General features: G+C 40.5%; 2 long non-coding RNA genes across 3 annotated transcripts in view; one reads left to right on the top strand and one right to left on the bottom strand.

The window, feature by feature from the left end:
- Positions 1–156, bottom strand: part of LOC133260579 (uncharacterized) — a 60165-nt gene extending 60009 nt beyond the window's left edge. The window contains exon 1 of the long non-coding RNA XR_009740875.1: positions 83–156. This is a non-coding gene — a long non-coding RNA (uncharacterized LOC133260579). The remainder of the gene's footprint in view (positions 1–82) is intronic.
- Positions 157–180: 24 nt separating this feature from the next.
- On the top strand, positions 181–3470 carry LOC133260578 (uncharacterized). Of its 2 annotated transcripts, XR_009740874.1 has the most exons (3): positions 181–353; positions 600–907; positions 2976–3470. It is a non-coding gene; the product is annotated as an uncharacterized LOC133260578 (long non-coding RNA). The 2 variants fall into 2 exon arrangements; XR_009740873.1 differs by lacking the exon at positions 600–907.
- The last annotated feature ends 19966 nt before the right edge of the window (positions 3471–23436 follow it).

Below are 23436 nucleotides of genomic sequence, written 5' to 3'. Positions count from 1 at the left end.
TCCTTGCTAAGCAACCCCCACAGACTGAGAAAGAAATAATCAAGGGACATATGTCTCTTCTTTGATTTCATCTGCTCCTCACCTGCCTGCTTCCCCAGCTCACCTCCTTTCTGAAGACCACTTACTACTGACACCTAACTACCAGTATCCTTTATGACCTCAGAAAGACCCCATGGCAAAGCAGAGGGCTCTCAGAAGTACAGACAGGTCTGAGAACCTAGAATATGGCCTTCACCTACTGAGCTTCAGGAAACCCCCATATACACCATGATCACAGCTTAACTCCCAGGGGTTCCATGATAGTATTTTATCCTTCTGAAAATCTTTTCAGGATTTAAGTGAATTTCTCACAGGTAAGTAAAGAAATTGACATGAGGGTAACCAACTGGGGACTAGAAACCAGAAGTAGGTTTGGATTAGGAAGATTCCAGCTACTGACAGGAGCCAAACTGAAATCTCAACTGTTCTAAGAAAATGATGAAAAAAGAAAGGTCATCTAGATGAATGATTTGTGAGCATGAAGTAGGTGCTCTCTTTATTGGCACACAGACACTTGTATCATGCTTTCTCTTTCTCTCTTCCTCCACTTTCCTCTTTAGGAGTGAAGACTGAGGAGGAAAAGGCAGAGATCAAGTGGCGAAGGGGCAGAGTCTGGGACTCCACACGAAAATGCTAAGGTTTCAGGTCTCCAGCAGTCAACTTCCTGTGTTTCAGTCATCTTACCTCCCAACATACTTCTCTTATTTTCTATAAGGCTGAATGAACTGGAACACTCTCTGGAGGAGCTTTGCTTATTTCACAGATTCTCTCTATTAACAGAAAACCACTTCATCATCATCAAAGAAAGAAGTCACCAAATGATTATGCTATGATTCTTCTTAATTTAAATGTTGTCAGTTTCTAGCAGGTATTGCAACACCTCCTTCAGTTGCCTCCCTGGATTTCATCTGCTTTCTTTGTAGTAGTTGCTGTTGTTCATCAGACCACAGGAAGATCATCCTCCATATTCATGATCCAAAGAAAAAAATAACTGATGGCCTATTTATAGCTGACAATTGTTGCCCTGTAGAAGAATGAGGAGGGAGGGTTTCTTAGGCCAAGGCCCTGCATCCAAGCAGGAGAGGACGGTATGTCAGTGATTCCAAGGCGGCACTGCTCTATCTCTAATTACCCTGATTCATCAGCTGTTAATTCTGTCAGGAATTTTTGACAGAAAACCAACACATCAGAGACAAAACTGAAGGCATTAATTCTGGTCTTTTAAGCCTAAGAATATTAACATAGCAACCAATCTGATGGAGGGGATCAGGCTGAGGGGGAGGGGATGACACCACAGCTGCACAATTGCCTGTTGTAATCACTGCCGTTATCTTCTGTGCTTTATATTCAACAGTTCTCTGATAGTTCTCTGTGCTGATCACTGCACATTGATTTGGAGAAGAAGAAATGAGTTTCTGAACACATAAGGCCTTTCTGGTATACTTAGAACAATTCACTTCCCTTTTTTTCTTTTCTGATGCATTTTCTGACTTCAAAGATCACGTGACTCGCTTATTTTTAACTTTTTTTTTAACATAATTTATCAGGCCGGACGTTGGATGGGGTAAAGCATGCAAAATAAAATTTAAATTGAATTAGAAATGAATTTTGTCTTAATAAGAGCCCCATTCAAAGTTCACATTTAAATGTTCTGAGATGGTGTGTGGGATATTTATGTGAATCATCCTACTCAGACATCTAAAAGGGACAGGAGGGCGGAGATTATGTTAAAAAGGCAGCACTTTGACTCCAACGTGAGGCTCTATAGCTGGAAGCCTCAATGTTCTCCAACAGGAGATTTCAGGTTGTCAGCAAGCGCTGCTGACTGTCACTCATACCCCCCTGGCATTTCTGTCCCTGGCTGCAGACACGGGAAATGTATGTTTTAATGAGGGTGACTGGGGTGCTCATTGTCCATGGAGAGGGCCCGAGAGCAAGGAGCACCTTGTCTCGAGGGCAGCGGCACATAGAGCCCAGCCCTCCGTCCAATATGACTGAGCTTAAAAAGAGCACCCTACGTGCTAAATTCTCTCCTCTGAGATGATGAAAGCTAGCTCGCATTGTTGAGTGCTAAGAGTACCAGGCATAACTTCAGACCCTTGACTTAAGAAGCTAATTTAGTCCTGAAACAACCCTGCGAGGTAGGTTTTAATATTAGCCCCATTTTAGAGATGCGGAACCTGAGGCTTAGGAAGATACAATTACTAACCCAAACTCCCTGGGCCAGAAAGAAGTGACAATGAGATTCTAACTTATGCTCCTAACCAGGCGTAACCATCGCTGCTCTGGACTCTTCCCCGGCTGTCTCCCAACATGCTGCCATTGTGCTGAGCAGGAGTTCGTGTCTCGAGAGATGACCCCAGGATCTGTTGTCAGACAACCTGCATCCACACACCTGCGATGCCTCTTTCTAGAGCGTGTCCAGGGTGTGGGGCTGTTCCCCACCCCTTGCCAGTAGCATGGGGGAAATTAGAGTTATTGCAAAGGACTGCTGGAAGAATTAAATTCCTTTTCCAATTTGATAGTGGCTCAATTAATGGTTATTGAGTCTGATTCTTTAATTCTATGAAGAAAAATATATTTGTATATTTTATATAGCTTCTCATTACATAGCAATCAGATACCAGCTCAGAGTTCATCTCTCATTGTAACTTGATAAAGCCTCAGCTTATCTTTGAGAACATAATTCTCCACTTTATTCTTATCTGTACATGGAGAACCATACACTTGCCCAGGCATTGGTTCCACATTTAGAGCTCACTTTCTCAGTAAAACGTTCCCACATATGTCAGGAAGATGCAAGCACTTGGCTCAGAGCCCCACCAGAGGAACTCAGTGACATGTTATTGAACCGAATCTCAGGCTTGTCAGTGAACTCTGCCCAAGCTTGTATTTACACACACCCATTTCCTGACGTGACCTCTTTGACCACGCAGGGTTCCTGCTCTTGATTGTTTGCACCTCCTCCCAACTTGCAGCCCACAGAACTTCACTGTCCCCACCTCAAGAAGGAGAAGACGTTGCTAGCAGTGTTAGCTGGGGTGAGAAGATAAGTTGCACCGGGTGACAGAGAGACCAAGAGCCAAGGAGCAAGAGGAGATGCAGAATACAAGGATGACTTTGGCTTCCTGAAGATGATGAACTGGCTAAGATGGGATGGAGTGAGCGGTGCCCATGTGCTGTGAGATAGAGGGATCATGAGAATACTCCCAGCCTTTGTGCCAACGGAAAGGTCTGCACAGAACTGTAGATCTCAGGACCTTTGCACAAGTTCTGTGGAAATCCCTTCACTGCAGGCTATGCAGCCAGTGTCTTCTCCCTAGGTGCCTTCTATGACTTCTTTATTGAAAGCAGTCATTATCACCCCCATGATATTGTGTCATCTTTGTAGCACCTTATCATGGTCTGAAACTAAAGTGTTTATTGAGTTACTTGTTTTCTGATTTGTCTTCCTCTTCTAGAGTCCAAACTTCTTACTACGGCCTTCCCAATGTCTAGAATGACTCAGTGCATATTTATACAATGAATGAGTTTTACCACTGACTTTTCATCCCCTTTAAAGCTATTAATTTCCTTTATTTTAGGAGATCTCCACTCAGATATCCCATTTTTATTTAAAACCAAGCCTCAAAATTGAGCTATAAATCCTCCTTTCAGTCACCAAAGAGCCAAGATACGTTCTGTCTCACAGCTTTTGCTTGTTGTTCCCTGCCTGCAACCTCCTCGCTGCTTTTCTTCCCACAGAAAATGCTCTGCTCTGAGGATGGTTGTCTTTGATTTTCATCAAATTCAATGCTATTTCTCAGAAAGAGCTTCCCTAATCACCATGATCAAAAAGTCTGTCATTATTTTCTGTCAGAACAACCTGGATTTTTTTCTTTTTCCATATTAGTTTCAGATGCACAACATAATGAATCGATATATGTATATATTGTGAAATGATCCCAGTAAGTCTAGTTAACAATCATTACAGTCTGGTTACAAATTTTTTGTAACAAAAGGTGCAAACTTCCAGTTATAAAATAAATAAATCCTGGGGATGTAATGTACAACATGATAATTATAGTTAATAATATTGTATTGGATATTTGAAAGTCTCTTAAAAGAATAGGTCTTAAAAGTTCTCATCACAAGAAAAAAATTGATTTCTTTTATTTTTGTTTTGTTTATCAATTGTTTATTTATTTGTTTGTTTATCTATGTCCCTTCCTGGGCTTCAAGTTTTACCAGGGCAGAAACTGTGAATATTTCATTTTATAATGCATGCTTAAAATATGGCACAATGCCTCGAACAGAGTGGGTACTAGGCCAATTGTTGAATGTATGAATAATCTTAAGTCTGTCCACTTTTGAATTAGAAGGCAAATCTTACTTCCAAATTTACTAATACTTGAACCCCTTACCTCTTTTAATGTCTACATAGACTATTTCTTTGCAAAAGTGAAAAGTGAAGTCACTCAGTCGTGTTCGACTCTTTGCAACCCCATGGACTGTAGCCTACCAGGCTCCTCAGTCCATGGAATTTTCCAGGCAAGAGTACTGGAGTGGGTTGCCATTTAAAGGACAAGTTAAAATTCTACTTTGTCCATGGAACTTCACTAAATTACTCTAGCTGCTGTCACCTTTCCCTCTGCCAGACTCATTGGTTTAATTTATAAAGTGGTGCTCAGGTCTGTAAGGGATAGAAAGATACATCGGATATGGTTCCTGATCTCAAAGATATTTAAATATTTATCACACACTTTTCGACTTCAGTGTAATGCATATGTGTTGAATGAATAAATAGATGAGCTTAATTATAGCTTTGTTGACCTCTTAAATCATTTTTCATGATACTGAACACAAAGACAGCTTCTTCCCGTAATTTTTGTAGGAAGGCTCAAGAAAGATCATACTTACAGAAGAATTGAGAAAGTGGCCCATTTGCAATGAAGAATCAGTGCTGGGAAATAAAGTAGCTTTCTAGCATCTCCTAAGTCCTATTTATACCTTTTTAATTCATATTTAAATGAACTTCCCGAATACCACACCCTCATGTGCCAAGTGCCAAGTCACTTCAGTTGTGTCCAACTCTTTGCGATCCCATGGACTCTAGCCCACCAGGCTCCTCTGTCCATGGGATTCTCCAGGCAAGAATACTGGAGTGGGTTGCCATGCCCTCCTCCAGGGGATCTACCCAACCCAGCCACACCCTCATATTTAAATATAAACTTGAAAACATTTTCCAAGCCAAAGGTAAAGGTTTTTAATTATTAATAGTTTTCCTATGAAATGACTTCCTCTCATTAGTGTCTTAACCTTTTATCTCCCCCTGGTTTCTCAGGTCATATATGGTAGCACTGTATTAGTGCCCCATCAATTTGGAACCAAATTTGAAATCAAATCCAGATTTTTTTCCCCTTTCTTCATCCATTACATCCAATCCTTGAAGAAAGTTTTCTGTCTGTAGCATTAAAAAATCTAGCTAAAATGTGCATGTGTGCACATTCAGTCATGTCCAACTCTTTGTGACCCCATAGACTGTAGCCCGCCAGGCTCCTCTGTCCTTGGAATTTTCCAAGCAAGAATAATGGAATGGTTTGCCATTTCCTCCTCCAGGGGATCTTCTCGACCCAAAGATCAAACCCTTTTCTCTTAAGTCTCCTGCACTGGCAGATGGCTTCTTTACCACCAGCGCCTCCTGGGAGGCTCTAAAATGTGGGAAATGCAGTCCGTCTATTGGCTACTTTGTCTATGTGAGGCTCCACCCAGGGGTAAAAGACTTTCCTCTGCATTTGATTAATGGAGTGGTTGTTTCGGTAGCGTCTTGGCGGGATTGTTGGGCTACCAATTTTCTTTAACGTTTCTCAGGTGTTTTTCTTTCCAGTGTCATTTTTTTTAATCACTTTCAACTGCAGGCTGCTTAAGTGACCTCTCCTCCTAGTTTCTCCTTTCTGCCCCACACATCTCAGCCACAGGGATCAAATTCCAGTATCCTATCTGCCTGTAATTTCCAGATTACTCCTCCTCACTAGCTCATCAATTCAAACTTCCAAAGAACAGACCTTGGGAAGCTCATCGTTAGTCCTCACCTCCTATAATGTCCTAGTGATATTTTCTACTTAACTAAAACCAACCCATTTGTTACCCTCTGCTGTCCACTCAGTGTTCATCACCTCCTTAAATGCTTCTTCAAGGCCTGTCAGTTCCCCCCACCAGTACAGCCTTAGTCAAAGCTGCCCTCACATCTCTCCTCCACTTGGACAAGGCCTCCCTGACCCTCTTCCACCACCACCTTCTGCAGAATAAACGTGAACAACTCTGCAAACTTACTTTCTGAGACATAAATCAGGTTATGTCATTCCCCTGCTGTAAGTGTGCTGGCATCTTCTGCTTGTATCCAGGATAAAAGTTGGACTTGCCAGTCCTTCACCCCTTACTTCTGGACACACTGGCCTGTTTGGCTCTCCATAATTCCCTTCTTAGGACCTGAACTTGCTCTTTCTTCCCCTTGATGATGTTCTCTTTCATTGTATCAGCATGCGGCTTCCTGGGCCTCACAATCTCATATCAATTCCAGCGTCACCATCTCAGAGAGGCCTTTTCTGTCCTCTTAGTTAAGCGACATCCCTCTTCTCCCTCTATGACGTCTCCTCTTCTGTTGTATCATTAGCACCCATCTGTGTGTGAAATCATCACACTTCTTTGTGTATTGTCTACCTCTCCCCTCTTAGAAGGCAAGCTGCCTATGGTCAGGTTGACCGTGAGTAGTATTCACCATTGTTTGTCTAGCATCTAATACAGAATCTGGCACATAGCTGGCATGCCTTTCATTCACTCAACAAAGGCTTATTTGGCAATGTCTATATGACAACCACAGTCCCAGACACTAGGATATAGCTGTAAATAAAATTGAAAAGTGCCTATTCTCAGAGGGTCTATGTAACATTTTGATGTGGCTAGTGCTCACTGTCAAAAAAAAAAAAAAACTTAATAAACAACATGTACTATATCACGTGATGGGAAGTACTCTAAAGAAAATGAGTAGCAAAGGGAAGTAGGGGGTATCTTAGGGAACATCCCCCACTCCAATAAATAGGGTGAATTACTCCTGCCTTTATTTCCATAGCACCTTAGATACAGTTTTTCCCCCACATTTATCACATTCATCCTAGTTACATGTTTACAAGACTTTCTTCAGGTAAACTCATCTGACCATGTGTTCTAAAGTTAGTGATGATGTTACACCTATAATTCTTTATGCCTGGCATATAGGAAGACTCAATTCAGACTTCAGTGCAGTTGCTCAGTCATGTCCAACTCTTTGTGACCCCATGAACTGCAGCACGCCAGGCTTCCCTGTCCATCACCAATTCCTAGAACTTGCTCAAACTCATGTCCATCAAGTCAGTGATGCCATCCAACCATCTCATCCTCTCTCGTCCGCTTCTCCTCCTGCCTTCAATCTTTGCCAGCATCAGGGTTGGTGCTGACAAGAGCTGATGTGAAGAGCTGACTCTTCATATCAGGTGGCCAAAGTACTGGAGTTTCAGCTTCAGCATCAGTCCTTCCAGTGAATATTCAGGACTGATTTCCTTTAGGATGGACTGGTTGGATCTCCTTGCAGTCCAAGGGACTCTCAAGAGTCTTCTCCAACACCGCAGTTCAAAAGCATCAATTATTCGGCACTCAGCTTTCTTTATGGTCCAACTCTCACAGCCATACATGACACTGAAAAAACCATAGCTTTGATTATACAGATCTTTGTTGGCAAAGTAATGCCTCTGCTTTTAATATACTATCTAGGTTGGTCATAGATTTTCTTCCAAGGAGCAAGTGTCTTTTAATTTCATGGCTGCAGCCACCATATGCAGTGATTTTGGAGCCCCCCAAAATAAAGACTCTCACTGTGTCCATTGTTTCTCCATCTATTTGCCATGAAGTCATGAGACTGGATGCCATGATCTTATTTTTTTGAATGCTGAGTTTTAAGGAAGACTCATAAATGCAATGGAGAAGGCAATGGCACCCCACTCCAGTACTCTTGCCTAGAAAATCCCATGGACGGAGGAGCTTGGTAAGCTGCAGTCCATGGGGTTGCTAAGAGTTGGACATGACTGAGTGACTTCACTTTCACTTTTCACTTTGATTCATTGGAGAAGGAAATGGCAACCCACTCCAGTGTTGTTGCCTGGAGAATCCCAGGGACGGGGGAGCCTGGTGGGCTGCCGTCTACGGGGTTGCACAGAGTCAGACACGACTGGAGCGACTTAGCAGCAGCAGCATAAATGCAATTATATAAAAGAATTAAAGAATTACTGTTTATGTTTTCTTCTCTTACCCTCTAGAATATATTCCATGTACAACTTCATGAAACAGCATTCCTAGGAGACCTGGAGAAATATTTATGATATTCAAGCACACCATCAGTGCCACATGTGCGGTCTCTGTGTTTCATTTACTGTCTCTGTGCTACATTTGTTGTCTCTGTGGATCAGTGAATGGAAGGAAAACCTTGTAACTGCTGTGTATTTTCTTTCAGCTTTTTCCCATTTTCTTTTTTGTAATTAGTTTATTTTAATTGGAAGATAATTACTTTACAATATCGTGATGGTTTTTGCCATACATCAACCAACATGAATCAGCCACAGGTATACATCTGTCCCTTCATCCTGAACCCCCCTCCCACCTCCCTCCCCACCCTATTGTTAAAGCATCCTCTTATCATGAGTGGACAAAGGTCCGTCCTCCTTTCCTTCAGGCCATGGTGCTAGGGCTCATGCTCATTTACCCTTTATATGGCACAGACTGAATGTGTGCCCATATGGATTTCCCTGGTGGTCCAGGGGCTAAGAATCAGCCTGCCAATGAAGGGATACAGGTTCGATCCCTGGTCTGGGAAGATCCCACATGCCACAGGATATCTTCTAAGCCATGCGCTGCAACTACTGAGCCTGTGCCACAACCACTGAAGGCCCTGTGCTCTGCAACAAGAGAAGCCACCGCAATGAGAAGCCTGCGCGCTGCAGCTAGAGAGTGGCCCCTGCTCGACCTAACTAGGGGAAGTCTACAAGCACCAGTGAAGATTCAGCACAGCCAAAAATGAAGAAATAAAATGTAAAAATAAATAAATAAATGTGCGCCCATAAAGAAGATACATAATACATATCATGAGCTCATTTGGCTTCCTTTGTGGCAGAGAAAATCATCACAGAGCAGAAACTGTGTATTTTGTACTTCTAATCTAGGTCCTTGGCACGCAGCCACGCATCAGGGATAAGTCCAATTTTCCTGCAGAAATGTTGTGATGGATCTGAGGTCCTTCTTCAATGACATTACACTGCTTTCCTAGACAAGCAAAAGCAAACGTCTTTCTTTTTCTGTGCTTCCAGTGTATTTCAATATTAGAAGCAATCAAAGGCCTCGAGCCCTTTTTTATTTTTTGAAAATTGGTTCCCAGGTTGCATCTTTGATATGGCCAAGGAAACTATAGATAAAAAATAATGAAATCTGACTCTATATCCAATGAGGGATAATAAAAGGCAAATTGAGTTTTCTCTAAGAATCTGAGTGGTTGGAAAGCACATCAGGAAAGCAAATGCTTCATTACCAGCCAAGCAGTTCATTTCATTATAAAGACTCCTCATATACCCTTATGAACAAGAGAAAAAACAGCCTATTTCTCTAGTAAAAGGATATAGTAGTCACTATATGCTGTGGGATAGAGAAGAGGAAGAGATAATTTTGATGCATATTATACCGGATTTCAAAATACATGTGGTTTCCTGCTAGAAACTTAATTTCTAGCCCTGTCTCCAAGCAGTTTAGGCTGAGTTGTTACGGATTTCCTGTGTCCCTCTCTGATAATATATTTATAAAAATAGAAAACGAGAAGAAAACACTTCTCAGCCAAAATATATCATATCGTGTTTCAAGTGTCAGGTAAGAGATTAAAAGACTACACTGTTAGTTAAATCTCTTCTACACATTCAGCTTTTATGCCCTTCAGACTATCTTCCTAACAGTGATTGGTGTGAAATACCAGAGACCCTTGGATCGAGCACCTATTTGGCAAGTGTGATCCAAGCATCTGGAGAAGATCTGTTTTACAAAATAGCCAGGGAAAAAACAATGCAAGTATGCATGCAATCTATATGGAAAATAGTATGGAATCATTTTTGCTTCAGGCCCTATAAATGAGTGACCATTTCATGAGGCCTGGAAATGTGGGTCTTTCATGCCAGTCTGCCACTGGTATGGGAACCACTAATAAATCCAACTAATCATCTTTTAGCTGGCTCATAGATGGGATCCTTAGGAATACTTAGCAAATAAAGCTTCCTTTATTCATCCATCTTTGACTAGCCATTCTACACAGTTCACATCTTGTTTGCTAGGCCTGTGAAAAGAAGTTCTGAATGATTAACACTATTGTCGAGGATTTTCCATATATTTAGAGTTTTAATTATTACAGGTATTTGGTGAAAGAACTTCTCAGATGCAGTCAATTATTCTGCAACTCTGTAGGTTAGAGAGGGATGCACACATGTTAAATGAAATTGCATCAACTCAGATTGGGATGTTTTGACAGCAAGAGACAGCAAAAGGTTATGCTGGTATTACAAACCAGTGAAGCATAACAAGTGATTTACGATGGCAGCAGAGGCACAAACTGAATCACAATGAATACAGCAAGCTGGCTGTTAAAAATATAGAGTAGTTAATAAAACTGCATTTCATTAGATGAAAATTTGGGGGATCCTCTCTGTTCTAATAAAGTCAAGTGGATTTTTGAATTTTTATTTATAATACCCACTCTTAGATGGATCCTCTAGCTATATGTACAGTAGTCCAGCAGAATTCAAGTATGTCAAATTGTCGAGAGAATCCAAGTTCATTTTTATCAGGAAAATCCTGATTTAACAGATATGCTTCATGTAACGCCATGAAGGACAACATTTTCTGAGTCTAAAGAACAAAATTCCAGAGACTTTCATTTCTTTATAAAACTCTTCTATTCTCAATCCTTAACTAAAAGACAGTTCAGTCAATTCTCATTTTTGACTTTAGAACAATACATCTTTTCCCTAAGCCTAAAGATAATTGAATGGCATCCAGGAGAATGGCAAATATATGTGATTTTCGCTATTTAAAAAAATTTTATACGAGATACAGGAAAGGAGTATGTGGGTGGATATGAAATGGGTTAGATCAGATGGAGAGAATGTCATGGATGAAACAAAAAATAAATAAACAGAATCTGTGATCAGCCTGCGGGGTAATAATGCTTTCTATTTTTTTTTAACATTATGTTGAGGAAGCATGAACTAATTTATGGAGGACAAAGAGAGTGATGGATCCTATTTTGGAAAATGTGTTTATTTTTTAGTATGTGTTTTAAATTTTTTAGTGCAGCAGTTTCACTATTAACACACAAAAGTAAAATCTCCCAGTTGTTGCAGCCCAACATTGCAACGTTAGGAATTAATAGGAATCGCTATTCTTCATCTTTTTTATACATTCTTTTAAAAATATTTATTTATTTACGTGGCTGCGTTGGGTCTTAGTTGTAGCATGAGGGAACACCGTTGCATCATTCGGAATCTTTCATTGTGGTGCATGGACTCTCTAGTTCAGTGCCAGCTTAGTTGCTCCAAGGATGTGAAATCTTAGTTCCCAGACCAGGGGTAGAACTCATGTCCCCTGCATTGCAAAGCAAATTTTAAACCACTGGCCCACTAGGGAAGCACTGAAACCACTGTTCTTCTTGATGCTACATGTAGACATTCCATGCTAAGTGTCAAGAGGGGATGCTTAGGAAGAAGCACTTTTTATTGTTTTTATTGAGATATAGTGAATTCACAACGTCATGTTAGTTTCAGGTGCACAGCATAATGATCCGGTATTTTGTAGATTACATCCCATTATAGATTGTTACAAGATATTGGGTGTAATTCCCTATGCTCTGCAGTAAATCTGGTTGCTTATCTATTTTATGTATAGTGGTTTGTATCTGTTAATCCCATACCTCTATTTGTCCCTTCCCCTCCCCTCTCCCCTTTGGTAAGCATACATTTGTTTTCTACGTCTGTGAGTCTGTTGATGTTCTGTGTATACATTCATTTGTATTATTTTTTTAGATTCCACATCTAAGTAATATCATATAGGATGTCTTTGTCTGATTTATTTTACTAAACATAATATTCTCTAAGTCCATACGTGTTGCTATAAATGACAATATTTCATTCTTTTTATGGCTGAGTAGTATTTCTCTCTGTGTGTGTACGTGTGTATAACATCTTCTTAAGCCAGTCTCTGTTGATAAGCTGCTTACATGTCTTGGCTATTGTAAATGGTGTTGCTATAAAGATTGGGATATGTGTTTCTTTTTTAATTAGTGTCTTTGTTTTTTTCTGGATATATATCCAGGTGTGGAATTGCTGAATCATACAGTAGTTCTATGTTTAGTTTTCTGAGAAATCTCCATACCACTGTCCATGGGGGCTGCACCAATTTACATTCCCACCAACAGTGTACCAGGGCTCCCTTTCTCCACATCCTCTCCAACATTTGTTATTTTTAAACTTTTTGATGATAGCCATTCTGACTGATGTGTGGTGCTATCCCACTGAGGTTTTGATTTGCATTTCCCTATTCAAGTCAAATAAGTGCTTTTTTAAAGTGGCAGAAATTTTCATTCTTTTTTTTCCTGAACAAGCAATATGTTATACGATTGTTCACGTGATAATTCTCTCAGAAGCACATGAATTTCATTAATTTTGTTGGAGTTAGTAACCAGGTGATATACAGAAAAACATGATTACCTCTCAATTGCAGCAAAAAAATAATCTCCAGGTATAATGAAATAGCCCATCTTATTGCAATAAAAAGCAAGAAAACCAGGGCACTGAGACTTGATGCTTTCTGTAGTTTATGTCCCTGAAGACCTCTGGAGGTAATAATCATTCCATCTTCCATTGCCATAGTGCCTGATGGTTTGCAAAGTACTTCATATATATTATTTCATTCAAGGAAAAAAATGCATATTCTATAAGATCCATTCCTGAAAGAAAATAAAATGTCAAATAAATGAAAACCACTCTTAGACTGAATAATTCAGGGAGCTGCTCTGTCAACACAGTGAATCACTTCATGAGAAATAGGGGAGCCAAAACAATAAAACAAAATCATCATTATGAGTATAACTGTGAAATATATGGGCCTTGTTAAATGTTTTTTATTTTGTTCATGATTCGGGGACTGTAATTTTTTCCAGATTTGTTGAAATTAGGAAAAAGATGATAGACATCCTAAATCTTAGATGCATTGCGGAATTGTAATGCTTTGGCACCTGAGGCAAAATGTGTATGTATTGTTTGGTGGTAATGACCTTCCTTCCTTCCCCTCTGATTCCATCCAGAGCCCACTCTGATGTGATACATGCTCCATACTTAGTTCTGTGTACTTTCCGCTCCATCCAGGCCAGAATGTTCCCTTTGACAAAAATGTACACATTCCTGCCCCATGCCATTCTTCATATCTAAAAATCATCTTTCTTCCTCCAAGAATGTTCCCATGCTACTCTGAGCTACACTCTCCTTTTTTTGTCTTCCAGTAGTTCATATTTTTCATTCATTCATTCAACCACTATTTAAAGAGAATCCACCACACACAAGGCATAAACTAGGAAATGGAATAATGAATGAAAATGAAAAAGACAAACAAGATCTCTAATATTGGGGAGCTGACATTCTCTGCGAGAACAGACAACAAACATATGTACAGTAAAAGATTATTTTAGATGCTCTCAAGTGTTATGAAGATCCACAAAGGGGTGATACGATTCAGTGGCTGAAGGAGATGGCTCAAACCATAAAGACTCTGCCTGCAATGTAGGAGACCTGGGTTCGATCCCTGGGTCGGAAAGACCCCTTGGAGAAGGAAATGGCAACCCACTTCAGAATTCTTTCCTGGAGAATCCCATGGATGGAGGAGCCTGACAGGTTACAGTCCATGGGGGTCACAAAAAGTTGGACGTGACTGAGCGACTAACACACACACACACTGAATGGAATGAAAGGAGTCAGCCCTTCAAAGTTAGGGTGCAAAGTTTTCCAGGCAGAATGGATCTGCAAAGGCCCCAAGGAGGGACCAAACATGGAAGTTTCCAGAAGGAAAAAAGACAGGAGGTATGGTCAGAGAGTAGCAAATGATGGGAAGCTTGGCAGAGATGGAGCTTAGAGGTAAGCTAGTGCTGGATCACGTAGGAACTTAGTGTTTAAACCGAGTGCATCCAGAAGCCATGAAGAGGGCTTTAGGCAGGAGATGATAAGACAGGATTTGTGTTTTTTGAAAGCTCTCCATGGCTACTGTGCAGACAGTGGACCGCAAGGGAACAAAATTAGAGTGAGGATCACTAGCAAGGAGATTGTTGCAGGCCCAAGGGGTACAAGTGAGGGAAAGACTAAGGTTGTATGTGAAGATGGAGAAAAGTTGACAGACTTGAAATCTATTTTGTAGCTTAATCCATCAGGATTTATGAGAAAATTAAATGCAGAAGGAAAAAGAAACTCAAATTCATACTCTACCCCATCTTAATTAAGCTATTTAATGTGTTTGTACATGTGTTCCAAACAAGATTATGATTACTTTGTAGCCAGAAATTACTTCCATCCTTCTTTTTTGTCTCAATCACAGAAATGAGGATGGCTCTTTGCAAAAATGAGCACACAAGAAAGGCTTAACTTGGATCCAGTGAATATTTTTACCTCTTCTGTGGGGCCAAAAATAATCCAATCCAACTGACCATTGCAAATTGTCTGCCTCCATTTTTTTTTTCTGCATGCTGCCATCCATACCTTCACCTCCTGCTACATTTTCGGTATCTGTAATTCTCTCTGTGATTTCTTGGCACTCACTGTCTACTGATGAGATCTCTGCCTTGGTCAGAGTGCCCACTTCCTTGCTTACTGCACACAACTCTGATGTGGCTCATTGCAGCCACTAACTCTGCACTCACTCTCTGCCATGCCCTCGGCAGGTGATGGGAACCCAAAGATAACCAAGAAGAGGCATGAGAAAACTTGCCATCTAGTCTTCACTAAGAACTAAATGGGAGAATTCTGGACTACATGGGTATACATAAGAAAAAAAGGGAAGAATTATATAAGAAAATGCAAACATGAGTCTCTCTAAGGGCTGTATGACATCATCAAGTGACTCAGTGGTAAAGAATCCACCTACCAATGCAGGAGACACAGGATCGACTCCTGGGTCAGGAAGATTCCCTGGAGAAGGAAATGGCAATCCACTCCCACATTCTTGTCTGGGAAATCCCACAGACAGATTAGCCTGGTAGGCTATAGTCTATGGGGTCACAAAGAGTCAGACACTGAGCAAGCAAGCAAGCAAGGGCTGCTTAAAAATGAAGCTCCAAGTGCTTCCCCATCCCTTAGCTCTTTTGTAAACACACCATGACTTTAGTTCCAGAAAACGGAATCTTGAATCTCTCCACAAGAGGCAAAGAGGATGAGGTGAACATGTGTGCAGAATTGTCTTTGAGGTTGCTGGGATAACTCCATCTTTCATTCCCCCATCCTCTCTTCTCAAAAACAAATGTCCTTTCTTGTATTGGAGTTAGTTTCTTTTCAATAAATATTTATCAGATTACAAATAACATACACAAGACCCCAGAAGGGTCCTAGAAACGTAGTCCTTGTCCACTAAATCTTTGAAGAAAATGTGTTAAACAAAGTATAAAAGAAATGTACGGCAAATAAACCACTGCATAGGATGTTTGGCACAAGGGAAAGGTGCGAGAAGACCACAGACTGCTCAATACAGACAGGGCGGAAGGGGAAGGTATAAAGGAAGTAAAAGAGAAGGGAATGCTTGATGACAAAGAGCGTGTTTGCTTGATCATCTACATCCTGAATGGATGATTCACAAAAGATGCTTCAGAGGAGAAGCAGTTGGTGTGGATGTAGAAAGGTGAGTACTACTGTGAGCAGTTAAGAAGAAGAGTATGCATGTAGAAGGCCAGCTGGAGCAAATCTCAGAGATATCACACTGCTTTGGAGCACTGAGGAATGGTGTGGAGTTGTCTGACTGGAGAACAGGAACCAGGGTGAGTATGCTAAAAGCAGACAAGGTAAATGAATCCCATATCAAGGCCGCACGTTGGACATTATTCTGTAGCCAACAGGGAGTTCTCACAGACTTTCAGATTGGGACGCACCATGAGCTGGTCCAGAATAAGGATGATAATTCTGGTGGAGCCATAGGAATGCCTCTCTCAGGTCTCCACTTAAGAAAATCTCCTAGGCATAGAAGATAATTTTATGGTTGCCAAAGGGAAAATGGGGAGGGATAATTGAGAGTATGAGATTAAGAGGTGCACACTACCACGTGTAAAAAAATAACAAGGATTCACTGTATAGCACAGGGAACTATATTTAATATCCTGTAATAAACTATAGTGGAAAGAATTGAGAACAAGGACTATATCTAACTGAATCACTGCTGTACACCTGAAACTAACAAAATACTATAAATCAACTACGAAAAGTAAGTGAAAGTGTTCGTCTCTCAGTGGTGTCCAACTCTTTGAGACCCCATGGACTGTAGCTCGTCAGGCTCCTCTGTCCATGGGATTTTTCAGGCAAGAATACTGGAGTGGATTGCCAATTCCTTCTCCAAGAGATCTTCCTGACCCAAGGATAGAGCCCAGTCTGCCACATTGCAGGCAGATTCTTAATCATCTGAACTGTCCAGGAAGCCCCACAAGTATAGTTGATTAAAATCAACTGTACATCAACTTTAAAACAGTAAGAGAAAGAAAATCTCTTGGGGAGCAGAGATGATTGCCGGTCTCCAGAAGTCACTCCTTTGAGTTCGCCCCAGTGGTGAACACCCTAAAGCTGCCCATCCTGATCACAAGGAAGCTCTTCAATGGGAAACTTTGTCTCAGCTATTTCCCATCATTCTGACTGAGACTGTCTCCACCCTGGCTGTTCTCTATGGTTCTGGGTACCAATTCTTCCTCCTCCTTTTCCATCCACAGCTGTCAGGGCTGCATGGCAGTTAGAGGCTCCCCCCACCCCCATCTGTTCCCGCTCCCTCTCCTTGTTTTCTCCATAGACAACACCCCAAATAAACCTCTTGCACCCTTGCCATTGGCTTCCCAGAAGACCAGGCTGACACAGCTGCTGACATATGAAGGATGAGTAGTACTGATCCACCCATTTTGGGGGTAGTAGCTAAAGGACCACGGATAGGTTGGTAGTGTCAGGGCAGAAGGGAGAAGTAGAAGGGAAGTGAAAGAGAAGGGAATGCTTGATAGCAAAGAAGAACGTGTGTGCTTGATCATCTCCAATGACCTTGTGGGAGGGAGATTGCTATTTTCAAATCACTCAGTCATCAATGTATTTTTCAACTATGGTGGGGATGGATAAATATTTGTGTTTTTGTCACTGGTGAGTCATTGCCTGTTCCCTTCCCACCATTTATGTCCCTGACCCGGTAACTGTGCTTTTAGTGTGGGATTGACTTAGTAACTTGGATCAAATGTAAGTAAGAAAATGTTTGTTATTGTAAGCTTTAACATTTGTGCTCTTTTTATTAATATCGATAGCAACATGAACTAACAATTTAGGTAATCAAATTTTCCTAATTAAAGACTACTACTACCATTTATTCATATGCTATGGGGCATAACCTTGAAGAGGGTTTTTAAAGAATACAGTTAGACTTTCTACTTTCACAGAAGAAATCATAGCTTTACAAAAGTGTTTAGTTGAAAAAAGAAATAGCCTATTTAAGAAACTACCTTTATTTTCTTATTCCAAACTATTTTTAATGTTTAACAAGAGAAGACTAATTATAATACATTAAGCCAATGTAGTGATTTCCAAATATTTTCTTTAAGTTTTTATCAGATTACTTTTCAAATTTAATTATGTAGACTTCATTGTGGACTTTCTATTCTGACTTTCTATGTTTCCATTTGTTTCTCTACTAAATAGATACATATCAATATTCAGAGTGAAGAAATATGAACTTATTGAAAAACTAGATGGAGTAATTTATAGTTCTCAACTACTCTGATTTGATGAGAACAAAGATTACTTTACAATTAAGAAAAACTGTGTAGGTCCATTAAAACTATGGAATATTTGAGCTGACCATATGACCACCTAATTAAAGATGTTTTGAAATTCAAAACAACTTGACAGTAATTGTACAGTCACTCAGTCAGTTCAGTAGCACAGTCATGTCCAACTCTCTGCAACCCCATGGACTGCAGCACACCAGGCTTCCCTGTCCATCTCCAACACCCGGAGCTTGTTCAAACTCATGTCCATCGAGTCAGTGATGCCATCCAACCATCCCATCCTCTGTCATCCCCTTCTCCTCCCACCTTCAATCTTTCCCAGCATCAGGGTCTTTACAAATGAGTCAGTTCTTCGCATCAGGTGGCCAAAGTATTGGGGCTTCAACATCAGTCCTTCCAGTGAATATTCAGGACTGATTTCCTTTAGGACTGACTGGTTTGATCTCTTTGCAATCCAAGGGACTCAAGAGTCTTCTCCAAAACCACAGTTCAAAAGCATCAATTCTTTGGAGCTCAGCTTTCTTTATGGTCCAATTCTCACATCCATACATGACTACTGGAAAAACCATAGCTTTGACTAGATGGACCTTTGTTGGCAAAGTAATGTCTCTGCTTTTTAATATGCTGTCTAGGTTGGTCATAGCTTTTCTTCCAAGGAGCAAGCATGTTTTCATTTCATGGCAGCAGTCACCATCTGCAGTGATTTTGGAGCCCAAGAAAATAAAGTCTCTCACTGTTTCCATTGTTTCCCCATCTATGCTCTTGTGTGTAAATATGGAATTTTTAACTAAAAAAGAATTATTTGTTCATCCCACATGATTCTTCCTAAACTGTCACATATAAACTGGTTTCATAACTTGTTTTCATCTCCACATCCTGTGAAGTACTTTTGTTTATAATATTCTTTTTGAAGTAAAAGAAAGCCTTGCAGATGAAAGAGATAGCACGAGCTCGTACTCTAATATCATAAAGTAAATAAGTGGAGTTGTTCACTTGATCCGTAGCTGTCACTTTGAAATAATTTTCCACTGAGTCCAAAGTCTTGGAATTCTTTGGAAGAGAGCAGTCACTCCTAGAAACCTTTATAAACCACAGAGACAACTGAGTGGTTGATTGCCTTTGGCATATGAAGAAATTCACATTTTAATAGTATGTCAACATTTAACCTTCAAAATATAATCCACATGGATTATACTGCATTTATAGTTATTATGAAATATTGACTATATTCCCTATGTTGAATGATATAGTCTTGCAGCTTATTTATTTTATGCATAGCACTTTGTATCTCTAAACCCCACACCCCTATCTTCTTCCCCCGCCTTCCCTTTCCCATTGGTAACCCCTAGTTTGTTCTCTGTACCTCTAAATCTGTTTCTGTTTTGCTATATACATGCATTTGTTTTATTTTTTAGATTCCACATATAAGTGATGTCATACAGTATTTGTCTTTCTCTGTCTGATTTATTTTACAGAGTATAATATTCTCTAGATTCATCCTCATTACTGCAAATGGCAGAATTCCATTTTTTTCTTTTTTTATGACTGGGTTCTATCCCACAAGAACTTTTTTCCTCCAAAATTCTGCTCATCAAAATGGCTCAGCTCAAATGAGAAAGTTTCCTTGAACTCATCAGTCCCCCACCATGTTCCCTTAATGCTTTTCACTAGCCTCATGTTTACTGAGCAGGCCAAGGGATACTTGAGGAAAGGACTCAATTCCTATTCTTTGAATTATTCCAATACCATTATACTGTTCCCGGTAGATAACACAGTACCAGAAGCACTGGGACAAATGTTTCATATTTGTTAAATCTTACATTTTCAAAACTACTTTAGGAGATAATCTTGATCCAATCTCAGTTTTTTTCATTGAGAGGATTTCCTTTTAACTGAAGTCATAGTCCTTCTCCACCTGACACTCCTAGATTAAGCTATATATAGATATAGCAACAGTCTTTCTGAAGGACAGTTTACAGCAACAGTTATAACTTTAAATGTATATAATTAAAATTTTAGACATATATAATTTTTATTCTAAGAATTTCAATTCTAGAAAGTTAGCCTAGAGATATATCATACAACTAGTCAAAGACATTTGCACCTAGATATGGATTACAGCATTGCTTATAACAGCAAAAACTGGCCACTCTATAAGTGACATGTTAAACAAATTATGGCACATCCATTTAAAAAGAGAATATTGTGCTACTCTTTAAACAAACCAGAAAGTCTATGTATGGTGACATGTAAGGACTGCCAACATATATCACTAAGGAAAATAATTTGGTTGTACAAGAGTATATTTTTATCTCTTTTCAGTAAAAAATACATACATTGAAATAATCAAGATGAATAAACTATAACTTATAAATCATGATTAGTTCTAAGGTTGGGATGTACTATCTTAGATTTAGATATTGGTATTGAATGGATTGCTGTAAGCCATATGTATACATTATCTATGATGAGAAACACATTACTAGAGAAACAGATCTTCGGCATTTGTTCTCAATAATGGGAGGAGACCAACAGCATTTGGAGGGGTGCTGTCTCTAGGCAGAAAAGAATAAGCAGGTTAAGTTTGAAATGCAGGATAGAGAAGGGCTGGAAATGGGCAGTAAGGCTCGAGGTCCAGGGAAGGAGAATATATGATGAGAACTGTCCAAAAATGGAGCGAATTGCCTTGTTAAGTAGTGAGCTCCCCACCCATCCAACTCTGTAAGCAAGAAAGACCTCAGAATGTTCCTTTTTACCTTTCTCTCCCTTCTTTCTCAAGATTCACTTAACACAGACACTTCTCCCCATATCTTTCAACATTACTTTTGTCCTGATAATCAACCTCTCTTGCTTGAACTATTAGAATAACTTTCTAACTGGTATCCCTATATCAAGTGTAGAGATTACAGTACTCAGTCTCTAAGTCGTGTCCAGCTCTTTGCAACCCCATGAACTGTAGTTCCACCAGGCTCCTCTGTCCGTGGGATTTCCCAGGCAAGAATACTGGAGAGGGTTGCCACTTCCTCCTCCAGGGGAGCTTCCCAACCCAGGGATCGAACCTGTGTCTCCTGCATTGGCAGGAGGATGCTTTACCGCTGAGCTACCTGGGAATATCAAGTGTAGCAGGCAGAATTTGGGCCATGACCTTTGTCCCCAGTGTCATGACTATAAATAACTTCTGTGCTGTGCTTCATCACTCAGTTGTATCCGACTCTGCGACCCCATAGACTGTAGTCCACCAGGCTCCTCTGTCCTTGGGGATTCGACTTATATTACATGGCAAATGGCCTCTGCAGATGTAATGAAGGTTATTAATGAGCTTGGCTTTAAAATAGAGAGAGTATCCTGGATTATTCAAGTGAACTCAACATCATCACATGCACCCTTTCAAGTGGAGCTTCCAGCCCAAGACAGAGGAGGAAATAAGAGAGAGGTAGCAGAAGGGGAAGTTGGAAAGATTGGACTTGACCTGGGGGAATTATTGGCTCAAAGACCAGAGGGGCTTGGAGGTGAGAAAGAAACGAATTCCAACAACCTGTGAGCTTGTGATGAGAACCTCAGCCGCACCAATACTTTGATCCCTGTCTGGTGAGATCCTGAACAGAGAACTCCTCTAAGCCTTGCTGGGCCTAACCTCCAACCTGCAAAAAATGTGATACTGTTTTAAATGCCTAATTTGTGATCATTTCTTTCAGCAGCCATAGAAAACTAATATACCAACTGTGGCCCATCTTTGGTCAATTTTTCCAAATGCAGAGAGACTGATTTCTTTTTTCTCAAAGTACAGATCTGGTCATGACATGCTTATTTACAATCATTATTTGCTCTTCTGAAACCCTGTGAATCCTAATCCGAACCTTAATCCCTCACACAGCCTTCAAGATTTGTGTGGTTTGTGTGGTTTCCAGCTCACATGACAGAGAAGGCGATGGCACCCCACTCCAGCACTCTTGCCTGGAAAATCTCATGGACGGAGGAGCCTGGTAGGCTGCGGTCCATGGGGTCGTGAAGAGTCGGACACAACTGAGTGACTTCACTCTCACTTTTCAGTTTCATGCATTGGAGAAGGAAATGGCAACCCACTCCAGTGTTCTTGCCTGGAGAATCCCAGGGACGGGGGACCCTGGGGGGCTGCCGTCATAGGGTCCCACAGGGTCGGACACGACTGAATCGACTTAGCAGCAGCAGCAGCAGCTCACATGAACCTCTCCAGCCTCATCTTCTATCAGCCCTCAACTCTGAGATTTAGCCATTCACTGACTGCAATGCTCCTTTGCATGCATGGCCTTCACAAAAGCTGTTCCCTCTGCCTAGAATGTTTTTCTCTCTTATATTCATCTTCTGGCCACTACTATTCATTCTTTGTTTTCTGTTAGGGTTTTCTTCTTTTTGATATTTGAAAATATTTATTTGTTTACCTTTTTGAATATAACTAATACCTTTTCACTTTGGAATAGTTTAAGATTCACAGAAGTTGCAAAAACAGCACAGTTATTACATTACCTTCCCCTCTAGCGATAATAGCATATTCTTTTTGAATTGCCAACAAAGAACTACTTAACATATTCTGCTGCTGCTGCTAAGTCACTTCAGTCGTGTCTGACTCTGTGTGACCCCATAGACGGCAGCCCACCAGGCTCCCCCGTTCCTATGATTCTCCAGGCAAGAACACTGGAGTGGGTTGCCATTTCCTTCTCCAATGCATGAAAGTGAAAAGTGAAAGTGAAGTCGCTCAGTCATGTCCGACTCTCAGCGACCGCATGGACTGCAGCCCACCCACCAGGCTCCTCTGTCCATGGGATTTTCCAGGCAAGAGTACTGGAGTGGGGTGCCATTGCCTTCTCCTACTTAACATATTCATTACTTTTAAATACTTTTTACCTATCCAAGTTCACAGCTAATTCAGAAGGTAGTCGTTTCACAATTGTATTTTTTTGTGTGGTTTAATGTTTTATTTTTTTATTTATTTAAAAAATTTTTATTGGAGTATAGTTGCTTTACAAAATTGTGCTAGTTTCTACTGTACAGCATTCATCCTTTGAATTTAAGTCCACACACCTTCTGCTCAGAGAAGTCTCTCATGACCTCTCTGACTAAACCAAACACAGAAATTACAGGCTCCTGTAGAATTACATATCTATTCTTCCCAGCAATTGTCATAATTACAATGGTTTATGTGATTATGTGACAATTTGTTGTTGTTCAATCGCTAAGTCATGTCCGACTCTTTGCAACCCCACGGACTGCAGCATGCCAGGCTTCCCTGTCCTTCACTATCTCCTAGAGTTTGCTCAAACTCATGTTCA

This window comes from Bos javanicus, chromosome 14 (assembly GCF_032452875.1).
Source record: "Bos javanicus breed banteng chromosome 14, ARS-OSU_banteng_1.0, whole genome shotgun sequence".
In the NCBI taxonomy this organism is placed as follows: domain Eukaryota; kingdom Metazoa; phylum Chordata; class Mammalia; order Artiodactyla; family Bovidae; genus Bos; species Bos javanicus.
This window is presented reverse-complemented; position numbering and strand designations above follow the sequence as displayed.